Here is an 11,669-nt window from a genome sequence, read left to right as displayed (position 1 = left end):
AGACTATGTTTTTACGTTTACAATTTTACATAACATAAAATATTTTTTACGATGATTATATATTTTCTTACGGTCTCTTTTTGTGTCGGAAATAAGACAAAATTTACGGAACGTAAAATTACGGTGCATTAATGATAAAATAGAGTGGGTGAAGAATAACTATTTCTCACCCAGAGTGACGAATAGCACAATCCATATATATATATATGTGACATTATTTTAATCATGAGATTAGAATAACTATTTGGATCACAACGCGCCCTGTATAGCTGCGATTCCATTTTCCTGAGATCTCGCAGAAGAAAAAAAAAAACCGTCCCCCACCTCCCGCACCTATCACTCTCCCCACCCCTCGATCCCTACCCACCCGGCGCACCGCCGCGGGGCTGCCGATCCGCCCAACACCCCGACCTCCCACCCTCCACCCGCCGTCCCGCAACTACCTGCGCGGAGGCGCCCCAACCCACCCCTTCCGGCGCCGGCCCCGGCCACGACCCTGGCTCCGGTGAAGCGCGCCGCGGTAGACCAGGATCCCGCACCACAGCCATCTCCCCCCCCTCTCCTGGTTCGACCGCGGTGGCCATCTCCCCCTGCTTCAACCACTGCGCCGCCCCACCCCTGGGGTACATCCGCCGCCGTCCCTGGATCCGCCCGCTGCGATGACCGCGCCGCCACCCCGCTGTCCTCCGGCACCACCAACGTGCCACAGGCGCATTGGATCCCCGCCACCGCGCCCACCCACGCACCGTGAGATCCCCGCCCCGCCGCGTGGCTGAGATCCTCCAACCGCCGCCATGGAGCTCCTCCCCCGCCGCCCAAGCCCCGTCCTCCTGCCACCGCGGGGCCGAGTGCCTCCCGTCCCTAATACGGTGCAGTTCCCCACCCTACTTCTTCCCCATATGAAGGAGCTGAACTTCATGTGCCCACGGCGTTGGCCGTCCCTTACCCGTTCAAATACGTTGGGGTTGGAATTTTTCCTCTCCTCCTCTACTCTGTTCAAGTTCAAGATCATTGGGTGAGCATAATTTCCTCCCCTGTTCAAGCGAGCACATGGCACCAGTACCGCTGACCTTTGATCGACCGTCTATTACTTGCTCTCTTTGCAAAGGCGCTATGGCTGCTGGTTCTCTTCAACAGTCTGTTCGACCGGGAGAATGGGAGAGAGAGGATGAGCAACGACAGCTGCTCCTGGGTTCTCGCATGCGGACGCAGTTCTGTTGCTGTTGATGCACGCACTCTCTCTTGCTTGTGGTGCTGCCCCGTGCTATTGTTCCCTGGTGTTACTGTTGCTTCCACCTTCCTCTCAATATTTTGCTACTGGTGCTGCTAGTACAAGCTGACACTTTATTGTTTACGTTCCTCTCTCTCTCTCATTATGTGCACAAGAAAAATAGATATGATTCTGATTGGATTTCTGTAGAAATATACCCCCTTTTAATTATGTTCTAATTTGATACACAGAAACATCGGTGCAGGACTTTGTGCGATTTTTGTATTGAGTTTGTATGAGTTTGGTTAGTAGTTTGTGCGAGGCACGAGAAGTTGCATGTGGGGATTTCCTCCTGCTCACGGCCGACGGAGTCGTTCTCCGCCGCCGTCCTCCGGGGCGACCCTGTCGGACACCGCTTAACCAATTGACAGCTTTGTTCATCTTCCCCATGCCCGGCATCGCGCGACGCCGCTTCTTGGACTTCAAAAATTATAGACAACAATTTGTGTTTATAGAAGAACGATCTTTTTTCTAAAAAAACAAGGACGTTCAAATGTAAAAAGGCGAGCAATTCGATGTTAATAAAAGAATCAGATTTTCCTTGTGTCTAAATAACAAGAATAAATTATTTGGATTTTTCCTGTTTGAAAACTACAAAATCATGATATTCAATTTGGAAAAACATAAAAAAGAGTTCAATGATTATAAAAACCTTGTATTGCCTTGTTTCTAAAAAATAACAAAGAAGTTCAAACTAAAACTATAGTGCAGATCAAAAGTTTATACAAAAAGCACATTCCCATTTCTAAAAAAACAAAGAAGTTCAAATTAAATTAATGGAGTAGTTCAAGTGTTTGTTATAAAACTCGGATTTTCACCATCACTAGAGAATAAAAATCAAGAACTCCAATTTAAAGCAACGGAGTTGTCCGATGTTTACAAAAATACCCGTATTTTCCCCGTCACTAAAGAATAAAAACCAAGAAGTTTGAACGGAAATAGGAGAGCCGTTCAATGTTTATAAAAGGGCTTAGATTTCCATGTTAAAAAGAAAAAGGGGAGCTTCAAATTAAGATAACACAAGCGCAAAAAGAGGAAGTTCAAGAACAACAAACGATAAGTTCAAAAAAAATGGAATGCTAACTAGTACATACATGATCAAATTTTGTCCATGATATCTAAAATACAAATGGAGAAGTTAAAAGAAAATTGAGGAAGAAGTTCAAATAAAAAAGTAGTTAAAATGTTTGTAGAAAAATAGTTTTCCTTCGTTTTAAAAATAAATCTGAGAAGGTCAACTAAAAACTTGGTACATTTAAAAATCAAGACACAAGTAGAAGTTCTAGTTTATAAAACGGAGCGGTTCGACGTTTATAAAAAGGTTTTCACATTACTAGCCAATAAAGCTAAGAAGTTCAAATAAAACATGAATAAGCTCGATATCTATGAAAACTCAAAAATAAAAAACAACAAAAGAAGTTCAAAAAGTATTCAAAAACTTAGAAGTTCAAGTTTTAACTCTAGAAGTCAAATTTAAATACTGAGCGATTCATTGTTTACTACAACACTTAGATTCCCCCTTACTAGAAATAACTAACATAATTAAATTTAAAAAATAGAGTAGATGAAAATCTACAAAGAATTGAATTTTCCTCGTTTCTTAAAAACCTAGGGGTTTAAATTGAAATAACAAAGAAGTTCATACCAAAATAACGAAGTGGTTTGATGTTTATTAAAAACTAGGATGTTAGCGTTATTAAAAAACTCAGATATCCCTTGTTATTAAAGAATCAACCATGAAGTTTAAAAATGAAAAACTGTAAAATTTGATGTTTATTTACAATATCAGAAACAATCCTTCTTGTTTATATGCAAAATTAAAGTATGAAGTTCAATATAAGAAAAGCTTGCATGATGTTTACGTAAAAGTCATTTTTTCTAAGAATAAAACTAAGAAGTTCAAATTAAAAAAAGGGCGAAGTTCACAGATTATGAAAATCCTAGGATTTAAATGCTCAATTTTGATGAGTGCCTTAGGAGTCGGGGCAAAAAAAGAGGAGAGAGCATTTCAAAGTGATAGCAGCGAGAAGTTCACGTACTACATGATGTGTGTTTCATATGAGAAAAAGGAATAAAACGGCAAAGTCAGATTTTTTTTCTTGCTAGAAGTTCAAGTCCTCGGTCGAAGAAAGTTCAAAAATTCTTGTGGGAGAGGTTCACAGTGTATTTACATGCTAAAACACAAAATATATTGTTTTAGTGTTTTAAAATAATTCTCCCAATCCATTAAAAATTTGAAAATAAAATGCTCTCTGTGAAAAAAAAGTTTCTCCTATTCAACAACTTTCTAAGGATATATTGTATGCTCTATTTCAAAATAAATGGTTAAAAATCAGTCTACGTTTGCTCAAAACAAAAGTTTAACCGTATTAGCAAAAGCCGCGTCTTTCAACAGGTTTCTAAAAAGGTATATCATTTGTGTAACACCGATGAACGAGTGAGAAATTACAAACAAAAATACGTGACAGAAGTTCAAAATGAAAACAATGAGCAGTATGATGTTGCTAGAAGTGCTCGGCCCGAGAAAAGTTCAAAAATTCTTATGAGAGAGGTTGAACAAAAATATGTGACAAAAGTTCAAGGTGAAAACAACGGGAAATTTAACTACTACACAGAATGCGTTACGAGATAAAGAATATAAGAATAGAAAACTAAAACCTTAAAAGGTTTGTTGCAAGAAGTTCACGTGCTCCTCGTAGCATAGTTCAAAATTCATGTGCGAGACGTCTGTCGTTTGTTTACATGTTGAAAAAAGGCAAAAAAAAAGACAACGTTGTTTTGCCATTTTAAAAACTGCTCTCAAACGACAACGAATTTGTAACACCTGTCTACATGAAAAACTTGTTGCTATTCATAAGCCTTCCAACGGTATATTATGTGCTACATTTCGATGAAAGGTTTAAAATTTCATGTATACCGTTTAAAACACGTTTTTGTGTATTCAAAAAAATTCTTTTGAACCATCACGAGTATGAAAAATTGATCAACACGGGAAAGTTTCATGTTTTCAACAGCTTTCCATTGGTATATTATTTGCTCAATTTCGGTAAGTGGTTTGAGAGTTACGGGTAAAAAATAACACGTGAAAACAGAGTGAAGTTCAAAAACAACTGCTCCAGAAGTTCAACCTCTTCACGAAGTGCATTTTCGGAGACTCTGTTTTTATGATGAAGTCAGAAGACATGATCTCAGAAGTTCAGACTGATAGCTGCCAGAAGTTTACGTACTATACGGTATGCATTTGTATTAAAAAGAATGAAAATGCAAAGTCTAAAGTTTTGTTGCTAGAAGTTCAAGTGCTCGACCCGAGAAAGTTTAAAAATTGTTGTGAGAGAGGTTGAACAAAAATACGTGACAGAAGTTCAAGGTAAAAACAATGAGGAGTTCAAGTAATGCAAGGAATGCATTTCAGGTGAGAATAAAAGTATAGAAAAAATAAAAGCTTAAAAGGTTTGTTGAAAGAAGTTCAAGTGCTCGGCCCGTGGAAAAATTCTTGCGAGAGAGGTTCACCTTGTATTTCCATGTTTGATTTTTTTCGTATAAAAATCGAATACAATTCTTTACTCAAAATATAAAAAAAGGTGAAGTTCAAATTGAAATAACAAAGAAGTTCAGAGTTTATTAAAACCTTGGATTTACCTGTTCAAAAAATAAAAAACACAACGCCATTTTTTGCACTTTTAAAAACAACTCATAAACAAAAAATGGTTGCTAGAAGTTCAAATGCTCGGCGAGGAAAAGTTCAAAAAATTCTTGTGAGAGAGGTTCATCGTGTATTTAGATGTCCAAAATACATAAAAAAGTTCTTTTTTGTGTTTTAAAATAATTCTCTCAAACCACAGAGAAGTTCAAAGTGATAACAACCGGAAGTTCACGTACTACATGGTGTGTATTTCATATAAGAACAAAATACAAATAAAGTGAAACAGAGTGAAGTTCAAACAAATATTCCCGAGAAGTTCAACTACTTCACGCAGTGCGTTTCCATTCGCAATGAAGGCAGAAATCATGATCTCGTCATTTCTTTAATTTACTTCAAAACAACAGGAATATCATTTGTGTAAGTTCAAGTCCTCGGTCGGAGAAAGTTAAAAAATATATTGTGATAGAGGTTTGTACAAAAAGAATATCATTTGTGTAACACTGACAAAATGGATGAGAAAATTTAAAACAAAAATACGTCACAGAAGTTCAACATGAAAACAACACGAAGTTCGACTACTATAGTGAATGAATTTGAGATGAAAAACTTTTAAAATCATCGCGAGTATGAAAAAACGATCAACACGGGAAAGTTGTGTGCTTACAATAGCTTTCCACCGGTATATCACTTGCTCAATACCGGTGAGTGGATGGAGAGTTACGAGAAGTGGATGGAGACCTACGAGCAAAAAAAATCACGTGAAAAATAGAGTGAAGTTCAGGTACACGCGCTGAGAAGTTCAGGTTCTTCACGCGGTGCATTTTCGAAAAATCTGTTTCGCGATAAAGGCAGAACGCATGATCCCGCCGTTTTCGAAATTACTTGAAAACGAGTAGGAATCAGAGAAAACCATCAACATGAAAAAGTTTCGCATTTTCCGTAGCTTTTCAGCGGTATATTATTTGCCCCATTCTGATAAAGTTTGTAGAAATTACAGCAAAAATACGTTTTTCGCCATTTTCGAAACTGACTTAAAACCGTAAAGAATTGGGAGAAACAATACATACCAAAAAGTTTCGCATTTGTTCAAGCTTTCCAACGCCATATCATTTGCTGCATTCGGACGCACGGTTAAAAAATTAGCTCGAAAATACGAACTCGGTAGGACTTGGACCATTTTCTAAATTACTCTTAAACCATTCAAAATTAGAAAAAAAACTTTCAAGATGAAAAAGTAGCGTATTTTCATAAGCTTTCCAATGCCGTATCATATGCCTCCATTGGATTAGCCGTTTCAAAATGACATCAAAAAAACGAACTCAGCTGTTCGGTTTACGAAATTTTACGTTTTTTCAAATTACTCTTTAACCATAGGGAATTAGAGAAAACTTTCAACATGTGGAAGGAGCGGTTTTGCAGCAGCTTTCCAACGCCATATTATATGCCTCATTTCGATAAACGATTTAGAAATGCGATCGAAAATACGATTCACGTTTTTTGTGCGAAGAAAAAACGGTTTTCAAAACTGCTCTTAAACCGCTTATATTTTGCCAAAAATTTAAGTTGGGTCATGATATTGGTGTCCATAGCTTTCCAACGATATATCGCAAGCCTCATTTGGCAATGTTGGCGGAAGTTCAACCTAGTTCACAGGGAAGTTCAACGTACTATTAGCGGGGCAGGTCAAGTTGTGATCAGAATATTATTCTGATCCCGTGATCAGAATAGTGTTTATATACTATTCTCTATTGGACCATTTGAGCTAACAGTATAGACACAAGGTCTCTAGCTAGTTTGTAAATTTTGATTTAAAAAACTCTATATTATATTCCCTCCGTCTCATAATATAAGACGTTTTTGCAAGCTATGTTAACTTACAAAAACGTCTTATATTATGGGACAGAAGGAGTAGTTTGTAGAGTTTTGATTAATCTCATCCAATGGTAAGTCCTCTCGAAATAGGCTTTCGTCCTGCTTTATAAATAAAGCAACAAATCAAATAACCAACATCCAACCAACATCTCAAGAACAACGATTGGAGCCACAACACATTTAAGCCCAAGAAAACATGAAAGAAATAGAAAAAAAGCCACCTAGTGGCAGCCGCTAAGCGGCACTACAAGGAGGATAGCCGACGCGCAAAAGGCAAGAGCGCATCCATCATGAGGCCGAGCCTGTCGTGATCACGCTGCCTTGAGAGCGGGTGCCGGTGCTGCATAAAAACAAGGATTTTGAAGAAGAAATCAGATGCCTTCCTCGGAAAGACCTTTTCTATGACCATCTTATAACGAGTCGTCCAAAGTGTCCAAGTCATCGCCACGAATATAAGCCAAAAAAGGTGGCGATGCCTCGACCGTAGCAAAGCCCTATATTGGAGGAACTCCGCGAGATCGAGGGCCTCCCAGTCGGACCCGGCCTAACACCTCATGGACGAATGCCCATAATACTCGCTCCGCCGTATAGGAGAATAGGATGCGCGTCCCAGTCTCCGATACTGCATAGAGGGAACATAGCCCGTCGCCGGGGCCATGCTGCTTAAGTACCTCTGTCCCCGAGGAGACACGATCTCGTAGTAACTGCAACACAAATATTTTAATTTTAAGGGGTAGTGGGGCTTTCCACTACGGGGACAGACAAGGAGTGAAAGGTGGCTGCCATATGGCATGATATGCCGTGCTCACCGACAATTCCGCTGTCGGCGCCAACCGCCTGGATACAGTGTTTGGATAGTCCGGTAGTACCTGAGGCAGTGTGTCCCATAGTCTAGTCCAAGCGACAGTCTTCGCTTGTCCAAAGGTGCGACGGAACCAAATATTTCGTTGTCCGCCTTGAAATGCGGTGGAAAAAAAGAATCATTGGGTCTGTGCATATCGAAATAGGCCCGGAAAACACTCACGCAACGGCTCGGTCCCCAGCTAGGGGTCCAACCAAAATTGGACCCCACTCCCATCTCCTATGGCCAAGAAAATTCCTAGATGGATGTCCTCCTTAATCCTTTAAATAGAGCGTCAAATTTGCAATCCTCCCGACCTAGCGCAGGCCATGAGAGGCTCACCCCCAAGGTATTTTGCCCTAATGAGTTGTAGCCATAAGCCGTCCTCATGTCGCAGGATCCGCCATACCCCGCGCAACATGAGGCGACATTCATGCGGCGCGAGGCAATAATACCCAGGCCACCATGGTCCTTACGCATGCATATATCTGTCCACTTCACCATATTCAAATAAAATACCAGCAAGAAATTGATTGCAATTGCAGCCATCGATAGTAGGATCATGGGAGGCTCATCGCCCGCGAACTGCAGCTAGCGACAACGGGTTTCATGCCATCCACGATGCCGGCCGGGACCTGATCAACAGGCGCGGTAATATTTGGGCGCAGATTAATTATTCTCTGCTGCATCATTTGCTCACTAGATACCACCATATATGCCTTAGATTTGCATACATGCCGTGCACTTCGCTATTAACTTACAAGTTTTACTATGATCTGACCTGAGATTGCGATGCCACATACTTCATCCGTAAAGGAATATAAGAGCGTTTAGACGGAGGAAGTACATCTAATGTACACTAGTGTCAAAAACGCTTTTATATTATACTAGGACGGAGAGAGTAATTCCCAGCACATAGATCCTCATTTCATGACCAACCGCAGCTACCTGCTGTGTGACATGTGACAGACGCATTTCCCTCAGATGATTTGACTCGGTAGCTTATAACTTAAGCTAGCAAAACCGGCACATGCATATGTGTGTGACCAATCTCGGGCAAAGGCAAAGAGCTCCAAGAATTCCACAACAGCGGCAGGTAAACCTCGATCGGCAACCTGCCTTTTTTTTTTTGAAGCTAAAACACCAGTTGGCTCTTTATTCATTTGGCGTTAGCATGTCTGACTGTAAGGAATCAGCCAGTCACCCAAGGATTGTCTCATACATGAGCTGAGAAAAAGAAAGTTCTAAAGAATGTCTAGCTACCCGGTGAGCCACCGTATTACAACGCCGGTTGGCAAACCGTAGCTTAAATCCCCGGAAAAAAGTACTCAACACTTCAATCTCTTTTAAGAGATGGTAACATGACGATTTCTGCGGTGACTCCCACAGCCGTATGATCTCCTGGCAATCTGTTTCGACTTCAACTCTATGTAACCCCATATCATATGCCAAGGAAAGCGCATCTCTATATGCAAGGAGTTCAAGTGTCAACGGATCAATTATCCCCTCATACCTTGAGCCTCCTGCTCTAAGAAAGAAACCATGATGATCACGGGCAACAAAGCCCGTTCCTCCTCGCACCTGTGCCGAGAGTGTAGCTCCATCCGTATTGATCTTGACCCAACCCTCGTCCGGTGGCTGCCACCGTGGGGGACAAACAGGCTGGTTCTTCATACTAACAGGGAACTCAAGCGCTCGCACTATCTCTTCTATGATGATCATGGATTGCGACGGCTGATACACTTGTTCTCCATGAGTATATCTATTTCTTGAGTGCCACACCGCCCACATTACCGTAACCATAATAGCAGCCTCCTCTTGCTCAAACATCTTATGATCAATCAGTTCTCTGAACCATGTCATCGGGTGTAGCCTTGGGATACGTATATCAAAAAACCTCTCCGCCGCCTCCCAGAACCATACCACATGGTCGCACTCCATCAGCGAATGAAACAGAGTTTCGTTCTCATGTCCACACATGGGACAGTTTGGCGACTGCTTGATATGTCGTCATCGCAGCTCACCATGATTTGGTAGGAAGCCCTTAAGCACTCGCCACCAGAAAACTCAAATTTTAGGTAGCACATTCAGCTTCCACAAAGCACGCCATACTCCCTCGTCTCCAGAAGATGAGCCTACCGTTGCCGTCAGCTGAAGCTTAGTTTGCATCGTTTGCCGATAGGCTGACCGAACTGTGAAAATACCAGACTTCTCCCAGGCCCATGCCCATATGTCTGTACCTGCTGCTCTCGGTCTAGGCATGGCCAAAATTGCATCAGCATCCGGGGGGAAAAAACAGACTCCGAATGGTTTCTACGTCCCATTGATTTGTCTCCGGATTAATCAAGTCAGCCACAAGCTGAATAGAGTTCGGCTTGAGTGCACCCATTGGAGTCATGGACGTGGAGCCCTCTATCCAATGGTCATGCCACACTTCGGTTGTTGATCCATCTCCCACTCGTCGAATTAGTTCTTTCTTGAGCATCTCTCTCCCTACAATGATAGCCTTCCATGTTTTGGATGCACTTTTTGGACAACCTGCCTAGCTAGCTAGTTGAGCCATTGACCCATATGAAACCCTTCTCTTTCGACCGGCTGGCCTGCTGTCTCGATGGCGCGTACATTCCATCCGCATCCTTATTTCCTCTTGACTTAGCTAGCTAGCATGAGATCGTGTTCTACTAGTGGATCAGCATTCGGGACCAGTCGCCATTAGCAACGTGTGTTCGTACGTACCTACCTCCTCTTCGCCTTCTGCTTCCAAAAGGATTTGTTCGTACGCACATGTTGAAAGGGAAATCGGTTCATACAAAAGGAAGCCTGAGTTGAACGGAGGTGTGGCGCGGAATTATTGGAACCATGCTTGACTCGCGTGGGCCTAATATTTTGCAGATGAAGAAATCAACTTGATTGCTGCAAATTATGGGACAGCTGATGCGTCATGCTGAATTTGCCGATGTCGTCCGGTGGGTGCAGGTAGCTTGACTTGGACGGCCTAATTTTGATAGACATTTTTTAAAGCTGCAGAATTTCCATCCTAGACAAGGTAGCTAGCTCGCATGGGCTTAATATTTTGGTAAAGTATCTCTGTAGGTCAAGCTACGTGGAACTTTTTATCTTCAACCCTTCAACATTGCTTTGAGACTAATATTTTTACAGATAAAGAAACTTGAGTTCTGAAAATACTGGGCTCGCATGCATGATTCTGAATTAGCTGATAGTAAATGGAGGGTAACTTGACATGGACGACCTAATTTTCGCAGACCTTTTTAAGCTGCAAATCCAAGCAAGATAAGGAAAAACGCGGACACCTGAGCCACTAACAAATCCCAAAAGTCGCATGTTCAAACAAGTCAGGTTGACTTTTGCGTTCCGGCCAGAATCGTGCAGTCCGAGTAGTCACGTCTGTGGCCATGGGACTAGTGCGAAGCATGATCTAGCCCACGCGTAATCATCTACTCCCTCCGTTTCTAAATATAAAACATTTTAAAGATTTCAAATATGAACTACATATGAAGCAAAATGAATGAATCTACTCTCAAAAATATGTCTATATACATTCGACACGAATTTTTGGGACATGGTACCACGCGAGGATGTTATCCTGATCGACCATTGATGCTAGCGATTCGCACTTAATATAGTGATTAACTGGATACTGCGGCAATACACAGAGATAAGCTGGCAAATACACAACGTTAATACATTTAACGTGGGCCAACTACTGGTGTGTTTATGATCAGGGTGCAGGGCTGTAGGTTACCATTCAATGCAATTAACGTTCGCCGTAGTAAATGAGGCCTGCTCCTAGTTAAATACAAATTACTCATCCAGAACCAAAGTAACTTCTCTTTGTTTTCTCCTTTGCATGGCGATTAAACTGAATAGCATCAATGTTTTTCTCCTTCGAATCTGTTTGGAAGATGAGTATTCCATAGTAAAGGGTTCCAACATTTAGACGACAAATCCGTTCGGGAAAAAATATGAAGAAAATAATAAAGGAAACTGTAGCATGTTCTGGAAATCCCAAACATGAACATGGA

The 11,669-nt window shown here is 41.4% G+C and overlaps 1 long non-coding RNA gene across 1 annotated transcript; it reads left to right on the top strand.

Moving 5' to 3' along the window:
- Positions 1 to 303: 303 nt before the first annotated feature.
- Positions 304 to 1,464, top strand: LOC125548794. Its single transcript, XR_007301168.1, has 2 exons — positions 304 to 1,015; positions 1,109 to 1,464. It is a non-coding gene; the product is annotated as an uncharacterized LOC125548794 (long non-coding RNA).
- Positions 1,465 to 11,669: the final 10,205 nt, after the last annotated feature.

The sequence above is a fragment of the Triticum urartu genome, chromosome 3, assembly GCF_003073215.2.
Source record: "Triticum urartu cultivar G1812 chromosome 3, Tu2.1, whole genome shotgun sequence".
Taxonomy (NCBI): Eukaryota; Viridiplantae; Streptophyta; class Magnoliopsida; order Poales; family Poaceae; genus Triticum; species Triticum urartu.
The sequence above is the reverse complement of the archived record's forward strand: the minus strand, read 5'-3'. Positions and strand labels throughout refer to the sequence as shown.